Source organism: Bufo bufo, chromosome 4, assembly GCF_905171765.1.
Source record: "Bufo bufo chromosome 4, aBufBuf1.1, whole genome shotgun sequence".
NCBI classification, from domain to species: domain Eukaryota; kingdom Metazoa; phylum Chordata; class Amphibia; order Anura; family Bufonidae; genus Bufo; species Bufo bufo.
Genome location: NC_053392.1, coordinates 620,508,730 through 620,517,150, shown reverse-complemented (window position 1 = coordinate 620,517,150; position 8,421 = coordinate 620,508,730).

Sequence of the window (8,421 nt, the reverse complement as noted above, 5' to 3'; positions counted from 1 at the left end):
AATATTCAAAAAGGGTCCAAAAACAGAGCCTGGAAACTATAGGCCGGTAAGTTTAACATCTGTTGTGGGTAAACTGTTTGAAGGTTTTCTGAGAGATGCTATCTTAGAGCATCTCAACGGAAATAAGCAAATAACTCCATATCAGCATGGCTTTGTGAGGGATCGGTCATGTCAAACTAATGTAATCAGTTTCTATGAGGAGGTAAGTTCTAGACTTGACAGCGGCGAATCAATGGATGTCGTATATCTGGACTTCTCCAAAGCATTTGACACTGTACCGCATAAAAGGTTAGTATATAAAATGAGAATGCTTGGACTGGGAGAAAACATCTGTAAGTGGGGAAGTAACTGGCTGAGGGATAGGAAACAGAGGGTGGTTATTAACGGTACACATTCAGATTGGGTCACTGTCACTAGTGGGGTACCTCAGGGGTCAGTACTAGAGGGGTCACTGTCACTAGTGGGGTACCTCAGGGGTCAGTACTGGAGGGGTCACTGTCACTAGTGGGGTACCTCAGGGGTCAGTACTGGGCCCTATTCTCTTCAATATATTTATTAATGATCTTGTAGAAGGCTTGCATAGTAAAGTATCAATTTTTGCAGATGACACTAAACTATGTAAAGTAATTAACATGGAAGAGGACAGTATACTGTATATACTACAGAGGACAGTATACTGTATATTATATATATATATATATATATATATATATATATACACACACACACAGTACAGACCAAAAGTTTGGACACACCTTCTCATTCAAAGAGTTTTCTTTATTTTCATGACTATGAAAATTGTAGATTCACACTGAAGGCATCAAAACTATGAATTAACACATGTGGAATTATATTCATAACAAACAAGTGTGAAACAACTGAAAATATGTCATATTCTAGGTTCTTCAAAGTAGCCACCTTTTGCTTTGATTACTGCTTTGCACACTCTTGGCATTCTCTTGATGAGCTTCAAGAGGTAGTCCCCTAAAATGGTTTTCACTTCACAGGTGTGCCCTGTCAGGTTTAATAAGTGGGATTTCTTGCCTTATAAATGGGGTGGGGACCATCAGTTGCGTTGAGGAGAAGTCAGGTGGATACACAGCTGATAGTCCTACTGAATAGACTGTTAGAATTTGTATTATGGCAAGAAAAAAGCAGCTAAGTAAAGAGAAACGAGTGGCCATCATTACTTTAAGAAATGAAGGTCAGTCAGTCAGCCGAAAAATTGGGAAAACTTTAAAAGTAAGGGCTATTTGACCATGAAGGAGAGTGATGGGGTGCTGCGCCAGATGACCTGGCCTCCACAGTCACCGGACCTGAACCAAATCGAGATGGTTTGGGGTGAGCTGGACCGCAGAGTGAAGGCAAAAGGGCCAACAAGTGCTAAGCATCTCTGGGAACTCCTTCAAGACTGTTGGAAGACCATTTCAGGGGACTACCTCTTAAAGCTCATCAAGAGAATGCCAAGAGTGTGCAAAGCAGTAATCAAAGCAAAAGGTGGCTACTTTGAAGAACCTAGAATATGACATATTTTCAGTTGTTTCACACTTGTTTGTTATGTATATAATTCCACATGTGTTAATTCATAGTTTTGATGTCTTCATAGTCATGAAAATAAAGAAAACTCTTTGAATGAGAAGGTGTGTCCAAACTTTTGGTCTGTACTGTATATATATATATATATATATATATACTACAGAGGACAGTATACTGTATATATACACTCACCTAAAGAATTATCAGGAACACCATACTAATACGGTGTTGGACCCCCTTTTGCCTTCAGAACTGCCTTAATTCTACGTGGCATTGATTCCACAAGGTGCTGATAGCATTCTTTAGAAATGTTGGCCCATATTGATAGGATAGCATCTTGCAGTTGATGGAGATTTGAGAGACGCACATCCAGGGCACGAAGCTCCCGTTCCACCACATCCCAAAGATGCTCTATTGGGTTGAGATCTGGTGACTGTGGGGCCATTTTAGTACAGTGAACTCATTGTCATGTTCAAGAAACCAATGTGAAATGATTGGAGCTTTGTGACATGGTGCATTATCCTGCTGGAAGTAGCCATCAGAGGATGGATACATGTTCTCTTTCTGTTTACGCCAAATTCGGACTCTACCATTTGAATGTCTCAACAGAAATCGAGACTCAATAAACCAGGCAACATTTTTCCAGTCTTCAACAGTCCAATTTTGGTGAGCTTGTGCAAATTGTAGCCTCTTTTTCCTATTTGTAGTGGAGATGAGTGGTACCCGGTGGGGTCTTCTGCTGTTGTAGCCCATCCGCCTCAAGGTTGTGCGTGTTGTGGCTTCACAAATGCTTTGCTGCAGACCTCGGTTGTAACGAGTGGTTATTTCAGTCAACGTTGCTCTTCTATCAGCTTAAATCAGTCGGCCCATTCTCCTCTGACCTCTAGCATCTACAAGGCATTTTTGCCCACAGGACGGCCGCATACTGGATGTTTTTCCCTTTTCACACCATTCTTTGTAAACCCTAGAAATGGTTGTGCGTGAAAATACCAGTAACTGAGCAGATTGTGAAATTCTCAGACCGGCCCGTCTGGCACCAACAACCATGCCACACTCAAAATTGCTTAAATCACTTTTCTTTCCCATTCTGACATTCAGTTTGGAGTTCAGGAGATTGTCTTGACCAGGACCACAACCCTAAATGCATTGAAGCAACTGCCATGTGATTGGTTGACTAGATAATTGCATTAATGAGAAATAGAACAGGTGTTCCTAATAATTCTTTAGGTGAGTGTATATACACTACAGAGGACAGTATACTGTATGTATATTCTACAGAGGACGGTATACTGTATATATACTACAGAGGACAGTATACTGTATATATACTACAGAGGACAGTATACTGTATATATACACTACAGAGGACAGTATACTGTATATATACTACAGAGGACAGTATACTGTATATATACACTACAGAGGACAGTATACTGTATATATACTACAGAGGACAGTATACTGTATATACACTACAGAGGACAGCATACTGTATGTATATTGTGGGGGTCAGCTCAATAGTAGTAGGCATAGCAGTCAGAGACAGTGACACAATGGCACAGTTCACACAGGGGTTTGCCTGTTTTCTTTATTCTCGTCCACAAACAAAATATAAGGCCTTTACATTCAGGCAAAGATACAAAATAAATACCTGCTCGGCTGAGCACTAACTAAACATAAAATCACCCTTTCTATCCGGGCGGCCTACTACCAGCCACACGACACAATTCAAAAAAAACCTCACAGTGTCCTTTTTGTTGTTTGCACAGACTTCAGCAGCAATGGTGAAAGCCAGTCAGTTCAACCAGTCCCCACCCAGACATGCTCATAGTGCAAACCTTTATAGCCCAGAAATGAGCTGAGCGCCATCACCTGGCTGAGAGCTCTATATGAAACCTGTTCTGGAAAGGAAGGGAATGAGGAGCCCCGCTACCAACCTGCATCCTCATTCCATTAAAATCCAGGCCCGACAACACAATTTACCAAAGTCCTCAGCAAACTATGCTTTGCTAAAGCAGACCATCTTTTCCTGGATTTCTGATATCTCACCCAGGTTTCCTAGTTGAGATATCCACCTCCTGTAGCATAGTACATGGTATATGAAAGAAACCTAGGGGAAATATAACGATTCTCTACTACTTTTCCAGTCACTCTCTCACAATATGTATATATATATACTACAGAGGACAGTATACTGTATGTATATACTACAGAGGACGGTATACTGTATATATATATATATACTACAGAGGATGGTATAGTGTATATATATACTACAGAGGACAGTATACTGTATATATAGAACAGAGGACAGTATACTGTATATATACTACAGAGGACAGTATACTGTATATACACTACAGAGGACAGTATACTGTATATATACTACAGAGGACAGTATACTGTATATATACTACAGAGGACAGTATACTGTATATATACTACAGAGGACAGTATACTGTATATATACTACAGAGGACAGTATACTGTATGTATATACTACAGAGGACGGTATACTGTATATATATATATATACTACAGAGGATGGTATAGTGTATATATATACTACAGAGGACAGTATACTGTATATATAGAACAGAGGACAGTATACTGTATATATACTACAGAGGACAGTATACTGTGTATATACTAAACATGACAGTATACTCTATATATACTACAGAGGACAGTATACTGTATATATACTACAGAGGACAGTATACTGTATATATACTACAGAGGACAGTATACTGTATATAGTACAGAGGACAGTATACTGGATATATGCACTACAGAGGACAGTATACTGTATATACACTCACCTAAAGAATTATTAGGAACACCATACTAATACGGTGTTGGACCCCCTTTTGCCTTCAGAACTGCCTTAATTCTACGTGGCATTGATTCCACAAGGTGCTGATAGCATTCTTTAGAAATGTTGGCCCATATTGATAGGATAGCATCTTGCAGTTGATGGAGATTTGAGGGATGCACATCCAGGGCACGAAGCTCCCGTTCCACCACATCCCAAAGATGCTCTATTGGGTTGAGATCTGGTGACTGTGGGGCCATTTTAGTACAGTGAACTCATTGTCATGTTCAAGAAACCAATGTGAAATGATTGGAGCTTTGTGACATGGTGCATTATCCTGCTGGAAGTAGCCATCAGAGGATACATGTTCTCATTCTGTTTACGCCAAATTCGGACTCTACCATTTGAATGTCTCAACAGAAATCGAGACTCATCAGACCAGGCAACATTTTTCCAGTCTTCAACAGTCCAATTTTGGTGAGCTCGTGCAAATTGTAGCCTCTTTTTCCTATTTGTAGTGGAGATGAGTGGTACCCGGTGGGGTCTTCTGCTGTTGTAGCCCATCCGCCTCAAGGTTGTGCGTGTTGTGGCTTCACAAATGCTTTGCTGCAGACCTCGGTTGTAACGAGTGGTTATTTCAGTCAACGTTGCTCTTCTATCAGCTTGAATCAGTCGGCCCATTCTCCTCTGACCTCTAGCATCCACAAGGCATTTTTGCCCACAGGACTGCCGCATACTGGATGTTTTTCCCTTTTCACACCATTCTTTGTAAACCCTAGAAATGGTTGTGCGTGAAAATCCCAGTAACTGAGCAGATTGTGAAATACTCAGACCGGCCCGTCTGGCACCAACAACCATGCCACGTTCAAAATTGCTTAAATCACCTTTCTTTCCCATTCTGACATTCAGTTTGGAGTTCAGGAGATTGTCTTGACCAGGAGCACCCCCCTAAATGCATTGAAGCAACTGCCATGTGATTGGTTGACTAGATAATTGCATTAATGAGAAATAGAACAGGTGTTCCTAATAATTCTTTAGATGAGTGTATATATATATATATATATATATATATATATATTACAGAGGACAGTATACTGTATATATACTACAGAGGACAGTATACTGTATATATACTACAGAGGACAGTATACTGTATATATACACTACAGAGGACAGTATACTGTATATATACTACAGAGGACAGTATACTGTATATATACTACAGAGGACAGTATACTGTATATATACTACAGAGGACAGTATACTACTACAGAGGACAGTATACTGTATATATACTACAGAGGACAGTATACTGTATATATACTACAGAGGACAGTATACTGTATATATACTACAGAGGACAGTATACTGTATATATATATACTACAGAGGACAGTATACTGTATATATACTACAGAGGACAGTATACTGTATATATACTACAGAGGACAGTATACTACTACAGAGGGATCTGGATAGATTGGAGGCTTGGGCAGATAAGTGGCAGATGAGGTTTAACACTGACAAATGTAAAGTTATGCACATGGGAAGGAATAATGCAAGTCACCCGTACATACTAAATGGTAAAACACTCGGTAACACTGACATGGAAAAGGACCTAGGAATTTTAGTGAACAGCAAACTAAGCAGCAAAAAACAGTGTCAGGCAGCTGCTGCCAAGGCCAATAAGATAATGGGTTGCATCAAAAGGGGCATAGATGCCCGTGATGAGAACATAGTCCTACCACTTTACAAATCACTAGTCAGACCACACATGGAGTACTGTGTACAGTTCTGGGCTCCTGTGAACAAGGCAGACGTAGCAGAGCTGGAGAGGGTTCAGAGGAGGGCAACTAAAGTAATAACTGGAATGGGGCAACTACAGTACCCTGAAAGATTATCAACATTAGGGTTATTCACTTTAGAAGAAAGACGACTGAGGGGAGATCTAATTACTATGTATAAATATATCAGGGGTCAGTACAGAGATCTCTCCCATCATCTATTTATCCCCAGGACTGTGACGGTGACGAGGGGACATCCTCTGCGTCTGGAGGAAAGAAGGTTTGTACACAAACATAGAAGAGGATTCTTTACGGTAAGAGCAGTGAGACTATGGAGCTCTCTGCCTGAGGAGGTGGTGATGGTGAGTACAATAAAGGAATTCAAGAGGGGCCTGGATGTATTTCTGGAGTGTAATAATATTACAGGCTATAGCTACTAGAGAGGGGTCGTTGATCCAGGTAGTTATTCTGATGCCTGATTGGAGTCGGGAAGGATTTTTTTCCCCTAAAGTGAGGAAAATTGTCTTCTACCTCACAGTTTTTTTTTCCGCCTTCCTCTGGATCAACTTGCAGGATAATCGGCCGAACTGGATGGACGGAGGGCTTTTTTCAGCCTTATAAACTATGTTACTAAGCAAAGAACTTCACTCCCTAGTGGGATGTAGCCAGAAGGCAGTATAAGGGTCACTGTGTTCATCCTGTGCATCTGTTATCATTCCGGACCTTGGAACGGCCAATTCCCAGATCCGCAATGAATCAGAATCCCAACACGACCTTGACAAAATCTGCAGCCGAAGCCTCACAGCCTTACACATGAAATTCCAAACAAATCGTCAGTTCATTCACGGGTCAGAATGGGGCTATAACAGATACAAAATGGAGTTTAAAGGGGTTCTCCGGGAAAGATAAAAATGAACATACTGAAAAAAAATATTATCAATAAACTCCTTAAATGGCTTTAATTATTTATAACGGCTCCTTTAGTCTAGGGAACAATCAGTCAAGTAGCTAAAATGGCGGCTCTTGGATTTATGATCATAAAATCCGTCCTTCTCGTGAGGCTGCAGGGCGGCCAGTGTAAGAAAGCAGCGCACAGAGCCCTATGTAAAGTCTGCCGGTCCCAGCACTGTGCAGCTGTATATTATATGCAGATGACAGCTGAGATAACTTCTCCAGAAAGGAGTTGACCTCATCCCGTACTCGCAGGCTGAAGTGTTTTCTAATGGTGCGCCTCCCCCACAGCAGCGCGTCTGCTCCTCATTCCTGACAGACTTTACGAAGGGCTCTGTGCGCTGCTTTCTTACACTGGCCACCCTGCAGTGTCACGAGAAGGACGGATTTTATGATCATAAATCCAAGAGCCGCCATTTTAGCTACTTGACTGATTGTTCCCTAGACTAAAGGAGCCATCATAAATAATTAAAGCCATTTAAGGAGTTTATTGATAATATTTTTTTTCAGTATGTTCATTTTTATCTTTCGCGGAGAACCCCTTTAAATGATCAGAAATTACATCTTCACACTTTACACTTTTACCTGCACAGCGGGATGCCGGGAACTCTAATGCGGAGTGGACACAGCGCTCAACCGGTGCAGCAGCTCAGGATCAGTGGGGGTCCTGACAACTGGACCCATCACAAAATGATGTGATATAATTTCCCATTATGTGATGGGAATAACCCTTTATCAGTGATGACAGCCGGTCCCATCACTAAACTGCACCACTGCCAACGCCATTCAGCTGCCTCACACTTCTGTGATCCTCCATAACCACAGATGAAGAAGAACTGACACATAAACTTATATTCGCCGCCTCCCTCAGCTCCCAGTCTAACCTCTTCAAGTTTCTTCTCCCCCTCTCTGACCACAGACTACACAGCGGAGTCCCATTATTCTGACCACTTCGACATCAGGCAGCGTGTACTTCATGAAGGAAGTCCCGTGTGGTGAGCTGGCTTGGTGGGTATATAAGGTGTGATAGGCTGTGTGCACACATATCCCTTGGTGGGTATATAAGGGGTGTGATAGGCTGTCTGCACACATAGCCCTCAGTGGGTATATAAGGTGTGTGATAGGCTGTGTGCACACATATCCCTCGGTGGGTATATAAGGAAGGGGTGTGATAGGCTGTCTGCATACACATCCCTCGGTGGGTATATAAGGTGTGTGATAGGCTGTCTGCACACATATCCCTCGGTGGGTATATAAGGTGTGTGATAGGCTTTCTGCACACATATCCCTCGGTGGGTATATAAGGTGTGTGTTAGGCTGTGTGCACTCTGGGGA